Raw genomic sequence first — 19,560 nt, 5'->3', positions numbered from 1 at the left:
ACACAGCTGCGCTTTAAAGACACAGTGAAATTGTAATTATCTAATTTAGCTTGGTAAGAGCTACTTTTCTTGGCTTTTTGCCCAGAAAACCCTTATTCCTTCTGCAAAACAGTATAGCAAATTCTAAACCAGAAAAGGAATATTTTACAGAGATGCAATACAAGAACACATTGATTATAAACGTAACATACTTAAGGATTACTGCCTTCAGTAATCCAAATTTACATTAATCTGTACAAAGAGAATAATATCTTGATAGTAAAAAAAAGGGAAATCTTCAGTTTATTGACAAAACAGGAGTAGGCACTCCAGGCCTCAGAGCAGGTTTGAACACCATCCTGGGAAGAACCTCCTGAAGTTCTGAGAATCTCAACATTCTCTTTTAGCATTACAGAAACCAGCCAAATAACTACTGACTAAAAATTTATAGAAACTATTGAATGCACCAACATTATTATAGAATATTGAGAAGGTTTTTTTAGGGAGATATTTTTTCCTCTTTTACATCCAAGAGGAAATTATACCATCTAACTGACTTACATAATAGTCTTTAGCTGGGATAATACTGCAGAAGAAGATTAACTAATGCAGAAAAAAAGCCCTTAATTATTGTTTTTGTCTCCTGAGTTTGAATGTTTCAGAAACTTCCATCAAACTGTCAAATTTTATAGTGCTCAGGCACACAGGCACAAGCTTTTTTATATTCATGGCATATACTGGAAGAAGAGTGATAAAGGTATATGTTATTTACCTCCCCCCCAAAAAGCCATGTTCTGTAGCTACCTTCAGGAATGCTGCAGTCAGGTATAATGCAACACATAACCTACACCATCATTTTCATTTCTTAATAATATCTTGGTGAAGCCCTGGCACAGGCTGCCCAGAGAAGCTGTGGTTGCCCCATCCCTGGAAGTGTCCAAGGCCAGGGTGGACAGGGCTTGGAACAACCTGGGATAGTGGAAGGTGCCCCCATCCAGGGCAGGGGTGGAACTGGACGAGCTTCAAGGTCCTTTGCAAGCCAAACCAGTCTGTGATTCTGTGATCTTACATTTCTTCATGTAGTATGGAATAGGAAAACCGCTGCAAGGTCCTGCTCCAGTGCCATAATGTTACCTCTTTTTCATTCTGTGACTTTCAATGTACTGTTCATTAAGTATCTATCTACTAGATACTGTCCTGTTCACAGAAGCAGTTCAGCAGGGAAATTAACCTGTTGTTTTCCCAGTTTATCACAGCTGTCATTCACAACTTGGCTGCTTGCCCTTACTATGGTCTCTTTATGCCATGTCCTCTCAGAGAATGGCACGAAGGCTTATCTCCTCCTGCCCAGCCCAGGGCTGGTGTGATCATCTCTGTCCTGTCAGTTCCCGGTTCATTTTGATACTTCTTAGTACAAGAAAGACGAGGAGCTACTGGAGAAGGGCCACAACGATGAGTGTGGAGTACATCTCTGATGAGGAGGGACTGTGGGAGCTGGGCCTGTTTATTCTGGAGAAGACAGGACTGAGAGAGGACCTCATTAATGCAGATAAATATCTCACAGGAATGCCAAGAGGAGGGACCAGACTCTTTCCAGTGGTACCCACTGACAGTATGAGGAGCAAAGGCCAAAAACTAAAACCTAACAAGCTTCATTTCAACACGAGGAAGAACTTCTTTACATTGAGAGTGGCAGAGCACTGCAACTGCCCGGGAAGGGTGTGGATTCTCCCTCTCTGGAGACATTCCAAACCCACCGCTGTGTCACCGGCTCTGCGTGACCCTGCCTTGGCAGGGAGGTTGCACTGGATGAGGTCCCTTCCAACCCTCAGGATCCTGTGATTCTGGGATGACACTGAAGGGACGCCGCTGGTGCTCTGCCACGCACCGAGCTGCGGTCGGGCTGGGTGAGCAACCACTGGCCGGGAACCAAAGGCCAAGGGGCAGAGGCTCCATCCAGGGCCGGGGCTGCTCCGGCACCGGCGCCGGGGGTGATGCCAGCCGCGATTCCAGCGGTGACTCCAGCGGCCACTCCAGTGGCTGCCCGGCAGGGACAGGGAGCGGCGGGGGCGGCCCGGAGCCCGGCCGGGATAAGCAGCAGCTCCGGGCGCTGCGGGCACTATTCCCAACTTTAGGAGCTCCTTAAACACAGAGAGAGTAGCTTAGAAAGTTTACAGAATAAATACTCTTTATTCTCTAAAGAGCAGACGGCCGCGAGGCTTCCTAGAAGCCACGCTCAGGTGGTAATAACTTGAATCTTTTATATAGCTAAACCCACATGGACCCGCCTATCTAATCCTCTCCGCCTACCTAATGCATATTTATCCGGGTGATGTAATCTTACGCACTGCTCGAAACACAAGGCTCTTTCCTTCATTAAGCAACTCTTATAGTAGAAGTTATCTGACGCCATCAGTTGCGTTTACAAAAGGTGAGACAACCCAGCCTGCGGACAGACAATCCAGCTCGGAGGCACCAAGGTGACCTCGGCCGCGGGGCTGGGGGGGCGGCCGGATCCACATCCGGGTGAGGCCGCGCCGGCGGGCGGGGAGCGGGACGGGCCGGGGCAGGCCGGCCGGAGCGGGCGCTGGGCCCGGCTGGATCACAGCCGTGCCAGCCCCGGGTCACAGCCCTGCCTGCCGGGATCACGGCCCTGCCCGCCGGGTCACAGCCAGGAGCCCCGCTGGCCGAGCGGGCGGCAGAGCCCGGCCGGAGCGTGGCTGCTGGGATGGCCCTGCGAGGTCCGGCTCCACCTGCCGCCATTCTCCTGCCTCCTCCTGCTTCCACATGCCTTCACCTGCCTTCTCCTGCCTCCACCTGCCTCCACCTACCTTCTCCTGCCTCCACCTGCCTGACTCCTCCTCTAAGCCCTCCTGTACTGCAGCTCACACAGCTTCATCTGCCCTCACCTGCCTACCCCTGCCCCCTCACCTGCCTGACCCCTCTGAGCCGTCCCTGTGCCACAGCGCTCACACTTGTGTGTGATGCTGGTGATGTCCTTAGTGATGTGACATAAGGGTCCCTGTAAAAGGGGAGTTCAGATGTAGTTTAGAGGAGCAGCAGGGGCCTGCCTTCCTTCCCTGCACCTTCCTTCCCTGCACCACAAAACTGGTGTCCCTGTCAACGGGAGAACCCTTGGAGTAGTTCCCTAGCCCAGAAGTTTGGAAATCCTGGCTATGAGTTCTTTGCTCTTTTGCTTCCAAGGTCAAACTGTACACGGCCAAGTTTTCAAACATTGTCCAGAATCTTTCAATTGTGAAATATCCTGTCTGATTTTTCAGAGGTGCATGGGCGCCTAGTATCTGTTACTATAAATGGAGTTAGGTGTTGAAGTATTCCTGAAAATCTCTCTGAATCTTCAGGCATCAAAACCACTTTCTATGAATCTGGTCTTTAACCATTTTAGGAGTTTGAGGCTTCTGATACGTGTAATAAATAGGGTTGATTGTGTCCTCTTGGTACCTCAGCACCTGACCCCACCCTTCTGCTCTGGGATATTGTCATGATGAACTCTCTCTGCAGCTTTGGTTCTTGTCAGGAGACTCTAGTATCTCTCAAAAGCAGTTTTTCTTTCCTATGTTAGCAATTCTTTTTGCCTATCAATTGCACACCATGAATGCATCTTTTGCCGCCTGACTGCAGCATTTTAGAGGAACTTCGGGTAGTTTTTGTCACAGTGCTTGAACACCTGTTTCAGTGGACCTGCTTAATAGTTTTTGTTCTCAGCACTTCCTGGCTGTTTGCCTTTCTGCTCTTCAGAAATTGCTCTTCCATATATATTTTTTAAATGTATGACCATGTTCTGAGTGCCTCCACATCCATGGCTGAATGTCTAAAGTAATGTTGATGCTAGTGTTGTAATTACTTCCTTGTTTTTCCTTCAGGGGCTCTCAGTTTCTCAATCCCTAATACTGGAAGCAGGCTGCTGACCATCCTCAAACACAGACTGCAGGGCAGACAGTGTCTGTTGAGTGCAGTAGAGATCCTCATGCTGGTAGGATCTGAAAGAAGAAAATCACAGTAGCATTCAATTAGGTGATGCTTGGATGCTGAATGAAGGGTAGATAATCCCAGAACCTTTTTTTCAGAGCCTCTTAAAGTGTCTTAAGAGTATTTTGAAAGGAAGACAATTAAATACAAGAGATAAATTTGTGTGCTCTGTGGCTCAATGTGTCTTTGGGAGTAGTTCCACCAGTAATGCTTTCTGCTGTTAGTCTGGGACATTGAAGCTGAGGTGATGTTTTACTGTAGCTCAGCTGAGGGAGTGGGTGGGTCATGTACACACCAGATTAGGACAACTGGCATTAAAATAGGGTCTGTCACCTTTGGATTTGTTTTTATCCAAATCTTTCTCTGACTATTGGTATAATTCAGTTTAAGGCTTCCTACCAGTTTGATTCTACCTGGAATGGTTGGAAACTGAGCATACCAGGTGACACACTTGCTTCTGTCACATTCACACATAAACCTTCACAGGATTTGGAGGCACAGTGGTCAGACCATGCCTCACTAGAACTCTCAATGCAGTTTCAGTCCCTCTGCACTTAATTAGGGGCTCCTTGACTGTTTTCTGCATGTCTTTGAGCACCATGGGCTCAGAGCTGTTGGGGCCAGCCCCTTCACATCTCCTTCCAAGTGAGACAACTGCTGCCAGAGCTTGGTGAAGAGTACCAGCTGTCTAGGCACTGTTAGCTGCTTCTGTGCTGTCAGGCTGATGACAGGCACACAGGTTTAGAGGTGCCAAAATGCAGTTACGCTATGAAGCGTATTTCTGGTCCAGAGGAACAAGTGGATCACAATCTTAAGGGCAATAATTCCCCAGATCTTTACAGAGCTGCTGAGACAGATATCTAAAAGTGCAGCATCTGTCTGAGCACTTGGCTGGGTTCCTGCTGAAAACCCAGCTTCCAGGAAAGCTTGCAACACCAAATGGAAAAAAGTTTGAGGTTTGATGGAAGCACACTTTTTGTGAGTCCTTAAAAGTAAAATTCACAGCCCCTTCCTGCCCTTGTGCAGGTACACGAGGTGTGGTTTGTGTGTGCAGGGCCTGGTACCCTCGTGTGTGGTGTAATCTGCTGCTGTTCATCTGTGCAGTGCTTCATGCTCGAGTGCCCTTACAGGAAAGTTCTTTCTGCTCATGGAAAACTAATTTGGTCATAATAATGAAGGAGAAAAATTCTTGTTAAACCAGTCTTGATACTCAGAACTTTTTCACCTGTTTTTTTTTCTGTAGGGCTTTCCCCCCACTACACTACAAGTCTCAGTCTACAGAGTCTAAATTTTAAGTCAAGTGGTCTAAATCTACCTTTAAGTGCAGTGTAGTGGCAGATGATCTAAAAGGTGTTTCAAGGTGACTTTCAGAAACTATTTTAACATCTGTTAGCTTCATTACTTTGTTATTTATAAATGAGAGAATGCATCAGAAATTCAAAGTGCAGGAGTTGTTTTTCTATCTCATACTTCTAAAGGCTTTAGATTTATGTGGAAATAACCCCTGCTGGTGTTAATAAAAATAAATACCTTAAATTTGAGGGTTGGATTTATCTTCTGTGATAAGGCATCTTGCAACCCTAATATTCCCTCATCACTTTGCATCCCTTAAGCAAAGGTACCTGCTCTCCAGACCTGAGTCTCCAGAAGTGGTACTATTTTTACAGATAAAAATGAAGGGATCTGTCATTTTCTTAATATAGAATTCTATTACCTAAACTTTCTTAGCATACAGTAGGATTTGTATTACTTTGTCCTGAAAAGTTTGGGATTGACCAGTTTTGCTTTTCTGACATAGCAGCTTTTTTCATTTTCATTGTTCAGTTGGCAGATTTATTTTAGGTGTGACTGAAATGATTTGTGGGAGTTCTGTCGACTCTTTCAATTAAACCATTAAAAATGTAAATCCCATTCTAGGGAGTGGTTGGAGAAACAGAATTATGTACCCATAAATTTCTTTCTAAGTAATCACAGAGGACTTTCTGAATTAAGAAAAAAAGTGAATTAAGTTTTTTACTTAAGTGTACAAGTTGCAGTGGATGTTCCTCAAGAGGTTTTTAGGGATGTAATTTTTGTAGAATTCTGCAGTTTTCCAGCAGCTTTATGTGACATCTGTGTCTGCCTTAAATTGGTTGGCACACATGAGGCTAAAATTTCCTGTGATCACCTTGTAACAGACACTGCCTAGCAAACTTTCCCATCCTTTGAATTAGAGCTACAGGAATGGGCATAATACTTATAAAGCCATTTTGGATCCTCAGAAAGAGAAATATTTATCATACCTATCTAATGCCTATAAAAGAAAAGCAGGTTTTTCTGTTTGTCATTGGAGTGATAAAAATTCCAGTTTTGTATGTCTTTCAGAGAAGAATTTGGAAATGGCTTTAGCTTAAAATATGTCTTCTGTTGTATTTGCAAGAGTTCTATTTTTAAGAAAATCAAGTATGTCTAAACTATAGTGCTTATTTAGTACAAAAAAAAAAGATCTAAAATCTCAGGGAGTTTCTGGAACTCTGAGGTCTTCAAAAACCTCCACTTAGTGAAAATGATACAGGGCTAAATTCTGATTTTTAGGGTTCCCATGAACAACTGTGGTAAGTTTTAGAATGTAGAGTTTTCACCTATTCAGCAGTTTCCTTGATTAAAAAACCAAATTTGAACCTCCTTATCTGATAACATATGGCATCATAATACTCAAATATTAACTAGTCAGGCAAGTTTTCACTTGCAGTGAAACATAAGTCAGATCTTTACCCATTCTTCCATAGACTTCAGCAATATTCTTCTCATTTTAGTGCAGTCCTGGAAAAGATGGAAAATTTTTGTGCACATATATAAACTGATTTTAGGTGACTGTGCAACAGTAATGGTTGGGGCCATTTGTTTGTTTGCTTTTGGAAAAAGTAATTAAAATAATTTATGCTGCTAGTAGGGGTGGTTCCAAATTGAGACTTTTCCTTCTATTCAACTTTCCTCTGGATTATAAGGCTGTAGCAGATGTGTACAGGGCAAAGCAATCTCTGCTGGAGGGTAGGTTGCTTGGAGGAGTACAGTTGGAATCTGGCACTAAGGACTGATAGTATTTAAAACTTGGATTTCTTTGGAAATGAAGGATTTAAGGAGTGCAAGCACATCTTGAGGTGCAAAACATCCAAACTCAAATTATTCCAGTGTGAAAACTAGTGATTTCAAGGCTGTAGCCTTGGATCTATTACTAGAGCTATGGCTTTTCCTTCAACAAAGGACTTGAAAAGGGATTTAATGTGTTGTGTTATTTCTAGAAAAGCAGTTCACAGGGGCATTGCTCTCAGTGTTTGAGCATGCTGGCTGATTGTGTTTCAGCTTTTGTACCTGCTGGAGAATTGTACTCTGGCTGTGAACCATTGCACTCTGGAGAGCTCTTGTGTGGCAGCACAGCCACACCAAGGCACCACATCTTTTGATCTGAGCAGGTGAAAAATTCACCAATTGCAATCATCCCCTTGTGCTAGTTTGAAAACAAACCAGTGGGAGGCACCAAGTCAGAATAACAATTTAATGGAAATTAAAGGAAAGGAAAAGAAAGTAAAAGAAAACACTGACAGAGTCAAGATACAACCTGAGTTCCTGTTAGGCCGGGTGGTGGTAGCAGTCTGGTGGAATGGTGGCTGCAGTCCTCTGAAGTGGTGATCCTGTAGTAGAAGGGGTCTGCTCTTCCTCAAAAAGTCCAGTGGTGGCTGTGTAGCTCCTGTCCTCTGGAAATCCAGTGGAAAGAGTGTCTCTAGTGTTCAGAGTCCCAGATTATATCCACGATGGGATGCTTGGTTCCTCCCTCTGGGTGGAGCATCTCACAATGGGGTAATGAGTCATGAGGCCAAGTGTTGATTAGGCTCATTAACAGAAGATAGTCCGGAGGGAGTTATCTCTGAGTCATGCTGCAGGACAATGATGGGCCATGAACAGCAAGATAGTCTGGGGGGAGGAGGCAAGGAAACACTGCCCCACCTGATTTCCACTGCTCATGAGGATGGTAATAGAATACACCTCAACCCAGGACACCCCTTCAAGTGACAATGAGTGTGTATGAAAATGGAGTGGAAATTCCATACCTCAGTATGGATACAATGGAAGGCACGTCCTCTGAGGAGCAGGCAAGGACTTTTAGGTTTGTGCAGCTTGGAGAGAGGGAGGCTGAGGGGTGCCCTCCATGAGGGTGGCCAGGCAGGGGGAGGCTTCCAGAGAGGTGGCTGGTGCCCCAGGTGTGTCCGTGTCTCAGAGACACTTGGACAATGTCCTTCCTAATGTGCCCTGACTTCTGGTGAGGGCTCAGGCTGTTGGACCAGATGATTGCTGCAAGTCCCTTGTAGCTGGGACTATCCTATTCTGTGAACAGTCTGGGGAGCGGATGCAGCTGTGGGAGAGGTGAATAAATATGAGCTGAAAGGGATGCTTGCTCTAAGCTGTGGACTTTTCAAGAAAATCACTGCTATAGACATCCTTGCTGTTGCACATGTTCTTTGGGCACATTGGCTGAAGGCAGAAGAAATCTGGACGAAAGTGAGCAGGTTTAGAGGTGCTTCATCAGTTAATAACCATACTCACAAAAAGTGAATATAATCTACAGCGAAACAGGTTGCTTAACCTAGCCCTGGAAGTAGTGTAACATTTGAAAACCCAGCTGAACAAACCCACTTCGTCTGGGAAGCAGAAACTAACAATCCATTGCATCAATTCATAAGCAATTTGATTTCAGTATACAAGATTATGAAAGGATTCTTTGTTACAACCCTACAGGCCTTAAAATTAGAAGCTCAGAAGTAATTTTTGTCTCCTTCCCAGGTGTTTATATTCAAGTGAAATAATCCCACAAAAAAAATGAAGATTCAAAATACAAAATGTCCAAAGGTTTAGAAATGGTTTTGCTTTCTAAACTTTGGTTAGATTGTAAATAAATAAAGGTACTAAATGTACTAAATATTATAAATTCCTTCTGTGTTTCCTTAATGTTCATTCTGTGTCTCCTTAAGGTTTCTGAATAAAGTGAATGCAGGTAAAAGCTATCCAATATTTTACGTATTGTTGCCAAAACTTGGTCTTGTAGTTCTTCATTCCTCATTAAATACTTTGCCAGAACCCACTGCTAGAATTGAGTTATTTTATCTTGAGGTGGGCTTAGAGAAAGATGGAATTGCTTTACTTTGAATTTGTTTTAGTATCCATTTGTATTAAATATGTATGTTTTCACTTAAATATCTTTTATTTACTGCAGAACACAGTGATGTTTGGGATTTTTTTAAATTTCTGAGGAAAAGAGACCTACAGTCGAGTTCTTTGTGTTAGGCTTGCTTTTTTCAAAACTTGAACAACACTTTACTATGTTACCGTTCTTGAGCTTAGTGTGTGTGTATAGAGAGAAATAAAGTGGAAATCCTGTCTCTGAGGATTGGAATTTAGTGTAGATTTAGATGGAAACCAAAATATTTTGGCATGCATTTGCCAGCTATGCTTTTAAAAAGGATTTTCCATGGGGTGCAGCTTCTGAAACAGTCTAACAGTGAGTTTCTGAAGAGGTTTCCACATGATGCACATGCCACAGTCAGCTTGCTTTTAGTTCATAAGCTGTCACAGTAAAAAATCAGCATCTTGGCCTGATCAGCTGTAGATTGAAGAAAAGTTGTACTTAGTTTGAAATCATGGAATTGTTAAGGTTGGAAAAGACCTCCAAGGGTCCAACCATGAGCCTCACACTGCTAAGTTCACCACTCACCACATCCACACATCTTTACATACCTCCAGGGTTGGTGATTCCACCACTGCCCTGGGTAGCCTTTTCCAGTGCTTGACCATGGTTTTGGTGAAGAATTTTTTTTCCCAATATCCAATCTAAACCTCTGCTGGCACAGCTTGAGGCTATTTCCCCTTGTGCTTTCCCTTGTTCCCTGGGAGCAGAGCCCAACCCTCCTGTCAAGGAGTTGTGGAGAGCCAGAAGGTCCCCCCTGAGCCTCGTTTTCTCCAGGTTAAACATTCCCAGCTCCCTCAGCCACTCCATTCACAACCCTCTGGGCCTGTCCACCCAGCCATTTATTTTATGCAGCAAAGAATGCACATGTCCAAGCCAGGAGCAGCCAGTTTCTCCAGGTGAAGCCTTTGGAAAAAGATAAGTTTTACTGAAAGTCCAGGTAAACAATATCCAAAGCCTTTGCCTGATGCAAAAAGTGGGTCACCTTGTCAGAGGAGATCAGGTCGGATCATCCTTCCCTCTCTGTTTCTAGATCAGAGCCAACTGGGACCTCCCTAATTAGCCAGGACTGCTGGTGAGTGACTGGAAGTGGCTCTGTGGGCTCTTTCAGCAGCTTGCTCAGCACCCTCAGGTGGATCCTAGCCAGCCCTGCAGACCTGTGTGTGTCTGAGGCACAGCAGGTCACTCAATGAGCATCTTGTGGACTGTGGGTGTTTGTTCTGCTCCCTCTCCCTCTCCTCCAGCTCAGGGCTGGGTACCCTGGGGACACCTGGTCTTGCTACTGAAGACTGGGGCGAAGACAGCACTAAGCACCTCAGCCTTTTCCTCATCCTTTCTCACTATTATTTTCCACTGCATCCAGTGAGGATGGACATTTAGCCCTCCTTTTGTTGCTATTGTATTTATAAAATCATTTTTGTATTGTCTTTTTGTACTATTGTACTATTGCTGTAGTCAGGTTAAGTTTTAGTTGGGCTTGGGCCCTCCTAACTTCCTCCCTGCAGAACCTCATGCCATCCTTGCAGTCCTGTTTCCCCTCTGCTGTGTTTTGTTTCCAGCAGATACCTGGTAAATTGAAGTTCCACATGAAAACCAAGGGCCAGCGATTGTGAGATTTCTCCCAGTCCTTCAGAGAATAACACTTCTCCCCCCCTTTTTTCTTTATTTTTTCCCCCAGATAAGTTCCTGCACGTTTGGTTAGCACTGATGGACAGTAGCATTGTAAACTGACTCTGGAAGGGGTCTCAGGAAATGAGTTTAAAACCACTTTTGTTTACTCCACTTAGAAATGACTCTTACAGAAATTTAGGATTTATCACAGTGTGATAAATGATAAAATGAGATACTGTTACTCCGGGACCTGATTAATTTTACTGTTAGAACATAAAAAATAGCTTCTGCTTTAGGACCTTTGTGAATACTTTTACTAGTTAAAGAGTGCTTAAAAAGTGTGTGATGCAGCTATATAACTTCCATCAATAATGAAGGTACCTGGGATTTAGTTAAATTATCCTTATAAATGTGCTCGTGAACTGCCTTTAGTATTTATAAAGAGGCCTGACTTGCCCTCGGTTGGGGTTGAAAGAGCAATATTGGTTTAAGAATCTTGTTTAAGTGGAGAAGAGACAAGTACTAATGTGCTTGAAAATTTCAAAAACTGAGGCAAATTAGACTTCTGTTTGGAAAATATTACATTTAAATTGACTGCGTGCCCCGAAGACTTTGCTATACATAGATCCTTCTTGTTCTACTATCTGAAAATGTGTGTTCTTTGTCTTTATATATGTATCTACATCTATGTACACAGACCTGTGTTGCCCTAGTGATACTTTCACAGTTGAGCAAAGTTAGTAGTTGGTTTTTTGGGGTTTGTGTTTGTTTTTTTCTTTTTTATTATAACAAGCTGAAATTATGTAGTATAAAACCTTAGTACTTTCAGAGCACCTTTAGAAGTAAACCACCTTTGTCATGCATTTATAAGGGCCCAAGGTAATACTGTCAGAAAATGAACTTATCAGTAAAAGGTTTCACAATGTTTTGACGAGATACTGACTTGCTAAATTGCTTTAATGTATTCCAGAGTGTGTTTAGGAAAGACAGAAGAGGTTAAGTTATTGTTATTGTGACGTGAACTGTATTAACCATGTTTTTAGTAAAATGGATCAATACTGAGTAGTGAGAGTGCTCAAAAATAGTTACAAAAATGTAAATCACTTTTTGTAAGTGATGATCTAGATGTGGTATATGTAAAACACACTCAGAAATGAAGTAATTCTCCTTCTAACATAGTTGAATATTTTTTTCTTAAAAGAAAAAAGGTAACAAAGTTGTTGCAAGAACAGAATACATTTTGATTTTTAAATGGTTGTCTTCCAGTACCATCTATGCTAAAATCTTTCCAATTTCCTCATGGTGTAAAATACACCATGATCTGATTACAGTGTCTAGTTAATGAATAAGAGGTTTGTGTTTTAAGATTTTTTTTTAATGTTAAATTTTATTTCCACATTGAATCCCATGGAAAAATTATTGTATTTTAAAAATTATGTGTATTTAATCTGATTTAACTCTACATGACTGCAGAACATGTGGAGTTGGTAAAGCTGACAAAGGATAGAACACTGACAGTATTTTTGCTACAGCAGGGGCTACGGATTAGTTTTTGCTCATTAATCCAGTCCCGGTCCCTCCATTAGGTTTGAGTTATAGAACCACACACCAAATAACGAAGTGTGGTGTTGCAGTGCTAGGTTCAGTTTAGCAAGCTGCAGCTTTCCCTGGGAGCTCCGTGGGGCTGCTTAGGGCAGGGCAGCCATTCTGTCCTTTTCATTTTTGGATGGCCCCGCACTCTTGCTCCGGCCAGCGATCAGCTCTACAGCCCAGTGACGGCGGAGGAGGCGAGAAGGGTCCCTCCCTGAGGGTTTCAGAGGACCTTTAAAGGTTACATCCCATCCCGGTGATCTCCAGAGACAGAGAGACCTCCTGATTCAGGCGCAGGGGGTTTTCTCAGGGGTGGTACATGGGCAGAGTTGGGGTACAGGAACCAGTAGGGAGAGCCCGAGGGAGTGGCCAGGGCTAGGGGCAGGGGAAAGTGGGGGAAACAATATGGGATCAGAAAAGCAGTGGGTAAACAGATCATACAGTATGGGAAGGCTGAAAGGAGACCAGCATTCTTAAGAGCTGGGTTTGGTTCTAGTCTTAGGTAGACTGGAACAGGCAGGCTCTTGGTCAGAATTCTGGTTCCAGCCAGCCAGGCTCCCTCCTGAGCAGTTGCTCTCATGAAATGTGCTGGATTTGAATTTCTTAAAATTATTTTTGGCATTTTGGATTAAAAATAAAAACATTTTTGTTGTTGCTCCTATTTAGTGAAATGTTTTACGATAATTTTTTGTGCAAGTTGTTCAGTGAGCAGTATTTGTCCTGGGGAAAATAGTAATTTGATTATAGGAGTAAACTAACATGCTACTCATTATGAGTGAAGGAAGATAGTTGTGAGTTTTTCTGTTAATTTTTTTTTTTTACAATCATATATTTTAGAAGACGACTGGATTAGCTTGAAGTTGTCTGTTCACATACATTTTGTTGTCAAAGCCTCTACAGAAAATTATAGTTATCACCTGCAACTTTTAATTGCTAAATGCAGTTTTTTTAATTACTGTTGAGTGTAAGTGTAGGGCATTAATGGTTATTGTTCAAATATTCAAGTTTTTTCTTGCTGACTTTAGTCAAGCAGAACTTGTTTTCACTGGGAATTTTGCTGACTGAAGACTGTGTAATTGCCCAATAATTAATGTAGTTAAAAGATATCACTCTACATGTAGTTTGCACTTTGGAACCCGAATGTTCTGCCGGTTTTCACAGCATTGCCAGAAGGGATAGTTTTGCATAGTAATTTCTGGATAAATTTCAGTAGTTCTCTTTAAACAGTGCTGGTTTCAAAAGCCATTAAGCTCCATGAATATGTAAGGCCCTTGTTACCTTAAATAATTCCATGAATTGTCAAGTATATTATTTCCAGTTTCACTGTGTGCTTGTATAAATAAGTGTCCACTACAGCTTATTACTGTTTTGTTCTTGTTCATGTATTCTGTGTGTATGGAAGTTTTATACTTTAGGATGAATATCTGTTAGGCATGCATTTATTTCCAGCTTAACAAAGGTCTTAGAGGACACATAAAATTGTGATTTAAAATAAATGACATAGGAGAAGGAACAATTGGTTTCTTTTAGACCAGGAAGATGTGGAGTGTTTTGGTTTTGTCTATTGATTTGGGGTTGGGGGAGTTTAACTCTTCTTGAATGAGAAATAATTTTTACTTAATTGTTAACTGACGTGATATTCTTGGTATCAGAGCCCTCCTCACATACTTGGTACCTAAATGTCCTGGTAACTTGCTGAGTATGGGACTTTTTAGGAAACATCTCCCTCTTTCTGACGAGGGCATGGTAGGGCTGACAAGTCCTTGTCAAAAGCTTTAGGACTAGAGAAGAACTGTATTCTAGAAATGCATAAAGAATCAACCTGAAGAAATAAATAATTTTAAAGTAATGTGATCTGATTAAAAGAAAAGCATTTAGGTGTTGAGCCCTAATCCCGTTTTCGCTCTGGCCTGATCTGGAATCTATGTTTGCAGCTCCCTCAGCGTATTACGAAGGCATTGGTGGCAATCAGCCTTTTCTGTGAGAAGTAAATTTTTTTTTTTTTTTTTTGATTGCAACAGAGAACATATAATTATGATAATATCCATTTGGTCAAAGGTCATGTGATGAAAAGTGTTGTGTTGCGTGCTTAGGAGCAGACCAAAACTGAAGATGATGAAGAAAGGATAATGTGCACAGACATTCTGGCAGCAGTATTTTCTGTTGGAAAGCACATTAGGATTTTCATTTTACTTGTTTATGAGTTGGGAGTTGGACAACGTGAAACCTCCCCAGTTTGCTTTGTAAGAGTCATATGAAAATGAATTTTAAGTCACATCATGAATTGCTTCTTCATGAACTGAACCATCTCTTTAGGACTGTATGGAAAATTAAATTAATCTGCTTAATATGTGAACAAAAAGTCATCAAGTCTTCTTTTTAAGTATTAGTAAAGGGAGAAAAAGGTGCAGTGGTGATGCTTTCTTCTTTCTGTATGGGAGGGAGAGTAATATCTGGCCTTTTCTGCTTCTAACTGTATAGCTAGAGCTTGCAAAACAAAGGATTTAAAGGGTTTTTTAAATGACCAGTCATGTTATGTTTCAGTTTTTGCATTAAACTTCCATAAAATCTGAATTTCTAATAGATGATTGGGGGAAACAAATATTATTAGAGTTATTTAAGGTGTTCTTTTTCAAGACTTGCAACTGAGTCATATAAAATCAGAAAGACTTGAAAATGTGAGACATAATTGTTACTCTTTTTGATAATGTCATCTCATGTCAGAGAAATAGCTTAATATCTTTTTTCTTGCCTGAAATGAACACCTTTCCCTGTGAGAAGTACTGTACTTCTAGGGTTTGGAGGAAGCTGAGGGGAGTTGTTCTATTAATTGGAAAAGTGAGTCTTCCAGTCCATTAGGAGACACAGAATAATAAAGGGATAATAGAGGAATAACAAAGGTATGCTGTGTATTTTTATTGAGTATAATTCTATCTTACATAATGTATTACTTAGTATAATCCTATCTTTCCATGTGCTGTTGGTTTTGTGGGGTTTTTTGGTTCTTTGGGGTTTTTTTTTCAAGTATCCATGGTCACGTGTCAGCTTTTCTAACATAAGATTAGAATGATAACCTGTAAACGCTGACATTTCACAGTTTTTGTGAACTGTCTACATGTAAGTTAAAGGAAAAGAATATCATTTTCATGATATTTAACTACCAGGTCTACTGGTTATCCTTTATATTTAGACCTTTGCTATCTTACTTTACTTTTAATTAAGATAAAAAGCTTCATTTTAAGTGCATAACAAGATGATCTACAGAATTTTTAAGGTTTTTTTTCTTTTTTTACTTTAAATATTCTTCTTCTGGTGAAGGAGTGCTGGTTTTTAGAATAACTGATTCACTCAGCACCAGATTTTCCTAAGCAATGCATCATGGTATACAAAACCTGGTGTTACCCTGGGTTTTGTTTTTTGGGTTTTTTTACTTTTTATTTTCCTGTAAAGCATATATTCCTTCTTAATATGAAAGGTCCTGAGCACTCTTTTCATAATGTTAATGACATTTATTAGTGCAAGTTACCACACATCCATACAAGCATGCATTCAAAGACTTAGATTTTTGTTTGACATGTTGTTATATTAAATTGTGTTGCTATGATGCTCTTACTATTACTAAGATTGTGTCAAACCTTCTATTTTCACATACCTGTTCCGTGACAAAGTTCGCTTAAGGCAGAACTTGGTGCCTTTTACTCTTGGGAAGCTTCTCCATTGTGCAAACACCTCTTTTTTAAGTTCTATTAAAGCACATTGCTGTGATTTGCAGGTAAAAAGAATTGATTACAATTACTAACAGTGCTTATTGACAGTGACATGGAGAAGCAGAAGAATTTCTGTTGTCAGTCTGACTTCTTGAAGCTCAGTAATATTTTCAGTGGGAATGCATTTGAAACACCTGTGACCCTTGTATTTTACTTTTAAACCCTCCACTTCTTAAGTTCATCAGATGTGAACTGTAGAAGAAAGGCCACAGTTTGTCCTAGCATTCCCAAACGCTTAGCAGGAGATGTTTCTTGTACGCTTTATTTGCTTCTAAGTAAAAAGACTGTGTTCCCAAATCAGCGCTGTACAAAAATTAAAGTATATAATTGGAGTGCCCGGTTGTGTGAAGTTCTTGGAACAGATATCAGCTCTTTTCTTGGGAGGGAAGCCCTGAATTTCAAAGCACTGTGTCTGTCAAGGCCAAGAGGAAGATACAGGCTGAGACTACTGAAACTGGCTCAAAGAGCCATTGATAGATTATGAAGCATTAGACTTTTCTTTTTGAGAAAAAGAGTTGCTATTTGTAGATGTCTTAGCATGTTCACGATCAGATAGTACCATTTAATGATTCCTAGGAATGGTTTTGAATGAGTTAATGAATTAACAAAGTATTTTATTACTTCCAAAGAAGAAGCATCCCCATGCAGTTTTGCTTTCTTGTCGGGATTTTTTTTCTTAATGCCAAAAGTTCACCTCAGCCTTTTTCAAGAAACACATCTGTTGAGTACAGAGATTTATGTAAGACATTTTTTTCTTTGAACTCGTGATGAAAATATTTCATAGAAACATAGAATCATGGAATGGTTTGGGCTGTAAGGGACATTCAAGTTCATCTCACTCTACCCCCCTGCCATGGGCAGGGACACCTTCCACTATCCCAGGTTGCTCCAAGCCACATCCAACCTGGCCTTCAACACTTCCAGGGATGGGGCAGCCACAGCTTCTCTGGGCAATCTGTGCCAGGGCCTCCCCACCCTCAAAGGGAACAATTTCTTCCCAGTATCCAATCTAAACCTGCTCTGTGTCAGTGTGAAGCCATTGCCCCTTGTCCTGTCACTCCAGGCCCTTGTCAGTAGTCTCTCTCCATCTTTCCCGTAGGCTCCTTTCAGGTACACTTCATTAGGCTTTCCCTCTTTTTATTCTTCCTACAGCAGTGAAGATTCTAGAGCTACTCTTTCCCTTTCATGTTCCTCTCTTGAGGTTGGTTCTTCTGTTGTCAGCAAATCCAGTCATAAATGATCTTGGACAGATGTTGGTAATTATTAGTACAGTTCAGCTGAAGAACAATGTCAAAAATGGATTCACTTTTTCTTTTAATGATACTGTCTGGATCAAACTGAATGCATTGAAAAATAGACCATCTATGGAAGGGGCATTTGGAGGTTTTCTAGTCCAAACTGCTGCTTAAAGCAGGTCTGGTTAGAGCACGTGGGTCAGGGCCCTGTCCAGTTGAATTCTTTGTGATTATCCTCAGGAATGAAGAGTCCACCATGTCTGTGGGCAGCCTGTTCCAATACCTGGTCACAATTTTCACTGTTCCAACTTCTGTCCTAAGGGTTTTGTCCTAATCCCAGTGCAGCTCTGAGAACAGCCTGGCTCTGTCTTTCAGAAGGCTGTGTCCAATTTATGGGTTCCAGTAAAATGAGAATACTTTAAGTATGAGAGTTATTAGTCTACCGTAGTCACTTTTTCTCAGGCATTTGTGGGACCCATGGTATCTGATCTTTGTGACCTAATTAGCAGATGACAAGTCAGGCTTTTCTCACCTTTGTTTTTTTTTTTTTCTTTAGAATACAAACGGAATTCCAGGGCTTCTCATTGTCATTAGTCTCAATCAGGGTTCAGAGATTGCTGTTCTGGACTTGATGTTGATTAATTATAGGTATTGCCTGGCTGTGCTAAACAGGAATGTTTAATTCCAGTTTAATTCAAGGTACTTTCTGAGATTTCTTTTTGGAGGTGGATGGGGAGAAGGCCTGGTGAGAAGAGAGGAATTTCCTCCAAAGCACAGTATGTTTGAATTGTATCAACTTCGCCAGACTTCTCACAGAAGTTTATGTACATTTTGTAAAAATGGCTTTTGAAGTAAAAAGGTATTTGTGATGGAGAAAGCTTAGAGAGGGCCATTAGAGAAATGTAAAAACTAGTTAACTGTGTGATCCTTTATTTTTATAAAGCAAAAACTAGCTTTTCCATGTTCTGGTCACAAGAAACCAATTATGGTGAAGACTGAAGGTCTGAGAAGGTGAAGACTGAAGATCTAACTCTTGAGTTACTGAAGCTGTTAGAATTAAATCTTGGCAAAGATAGGTTCTGCAGATATTGAAATATGCTGAATAATACCGTATTTTAATACTTCCTCTGGACTAGGTAAGGTATTATTTGAAATTTGAAATCATCTTTGAATTTCTAGAGAGAAGTAGTTGGTATTTTTTAAGTAGGTGATTGTCAAAGTTGGGGGAAATTTCAGAGAACATGGGTTTCCTGGTTTTCTCTGTTAGTTTCTTCTAGGATAGAGTTGAGGAATTGACAGCTCTTGAATATGTTTTCCACACAAGGCAGTGGTGGTGTGGGTTTTTTTTTTTTCCCTCCTATGTCATAAGTGGATTTGAAAACCAGTACCTGCCTTCTCTGTAGGAGCTCTTATTTTCCTGTTGTGGATAAAAGTGGAACTCTTGCTTTCTTTTTTGTGTAGCTGTGTCTGAGCTACAGAAGTGAAATGGACTTGGAATTTTCACTTTATTGCTTTTTCTTGCTTTGCTCTCTGTTTATAAAAGCTAAAAGTATATGCTGAAGAAGAGTGCCCTCAAATTCTAAACCAAAATTTTTGTGGAATTTATTTTGTAGATTATCTTAATACCAGTTTTTGTGGAGTTTCTGAGGTTTTTTCTTATACTAGTTCAGTAGCTTGAAGATGAGAATATTATTTCTAATGATTATTCAAAGTTCTTTTATAAAAGCTATATGAAGCTAAAGAAAAAGGTGTATTTTTTAGTGGTTTTTTATGTATGGTTCTTTGTTCTTCTAAAAATGCTTTTGCAGTGGGAAAGGCAGTTATGGAAGTCTTATAGATTGTGTAAGATGGTCTTGTTACATGAAGCTGATACAAGTGCTACAACTTTTCCTGGTATTGTTTTGTACTTAGAGCATTGTATGTGAAAGTAGAATTATTTCAAAATTACTAATGCTAGGTGTGGAACATCACATCATAGGATATAGAATCTTACATGCTTCTTGCAGGATCTGGATCTTTTACTTCAGGGGGTGTCTCCTGAGAAAAGGACTAAGTGGTAAAATAGTTTTGTTATTGGTTTCTCTCTCTCTCTCTTTCTCTCTCTCTCTCTCTCTCTTTCTCTCGCTCTCTTTCTAATAATTCTTAGATTCACTGAAGGAATTGATAGAAG

At 41.0% G+C, this 19,560-nt stretch overlaps 1 protein-coding gene across 3 annotated transcripts in view; it reads left to right on the top strand.

The window, feature by feature from the left end:
* Positions 1-2,308: 2,308 nt before the first annotated feature.
* The window catches only part of CCDC91 (coiled-coil domain containing 91), a 127,372-nt gene continuing 110,120 nt past the window's right edge, over positions 2,309-19,560 (top strand). For 2 of the 3 annotated variants that reach the window (XR_011148007.1, XM_069003418.1), the window contains exon 1: positions 2,309-2,410. The gene's annotated coding sequence lies outside the window, so the exon portion shown is untranslated. Of the gene's footprint in view, positions 2,460-19,560 lie in introns of all 3 variants that reach the window. The other variant, XM_069003417.1, reaches the window with a different exon arrangement.

The sequence above is a fragment of the Aphelocoma coerulescens genome, chromosome 1A, assembly GCF_041296385.1.
Source record: "Aphelocoma coerulescens isolate FSJ_1873_10779 chromosome 1A, UR_Acoe_1.0, whole genome shotgun sequence".
Classification (NCBI taxonomy): domain Eukaryota; kingdom Metazoa; phylum Chordata; class Aves; order Passeriformes; family Corvidae; genus Aphelocoma; species Aphelocoma coerulescens.
Note: the sequence above shows the minus strand (reverse complement) of the source record. Positions and strands in the feature narration are given on the sequence as shown.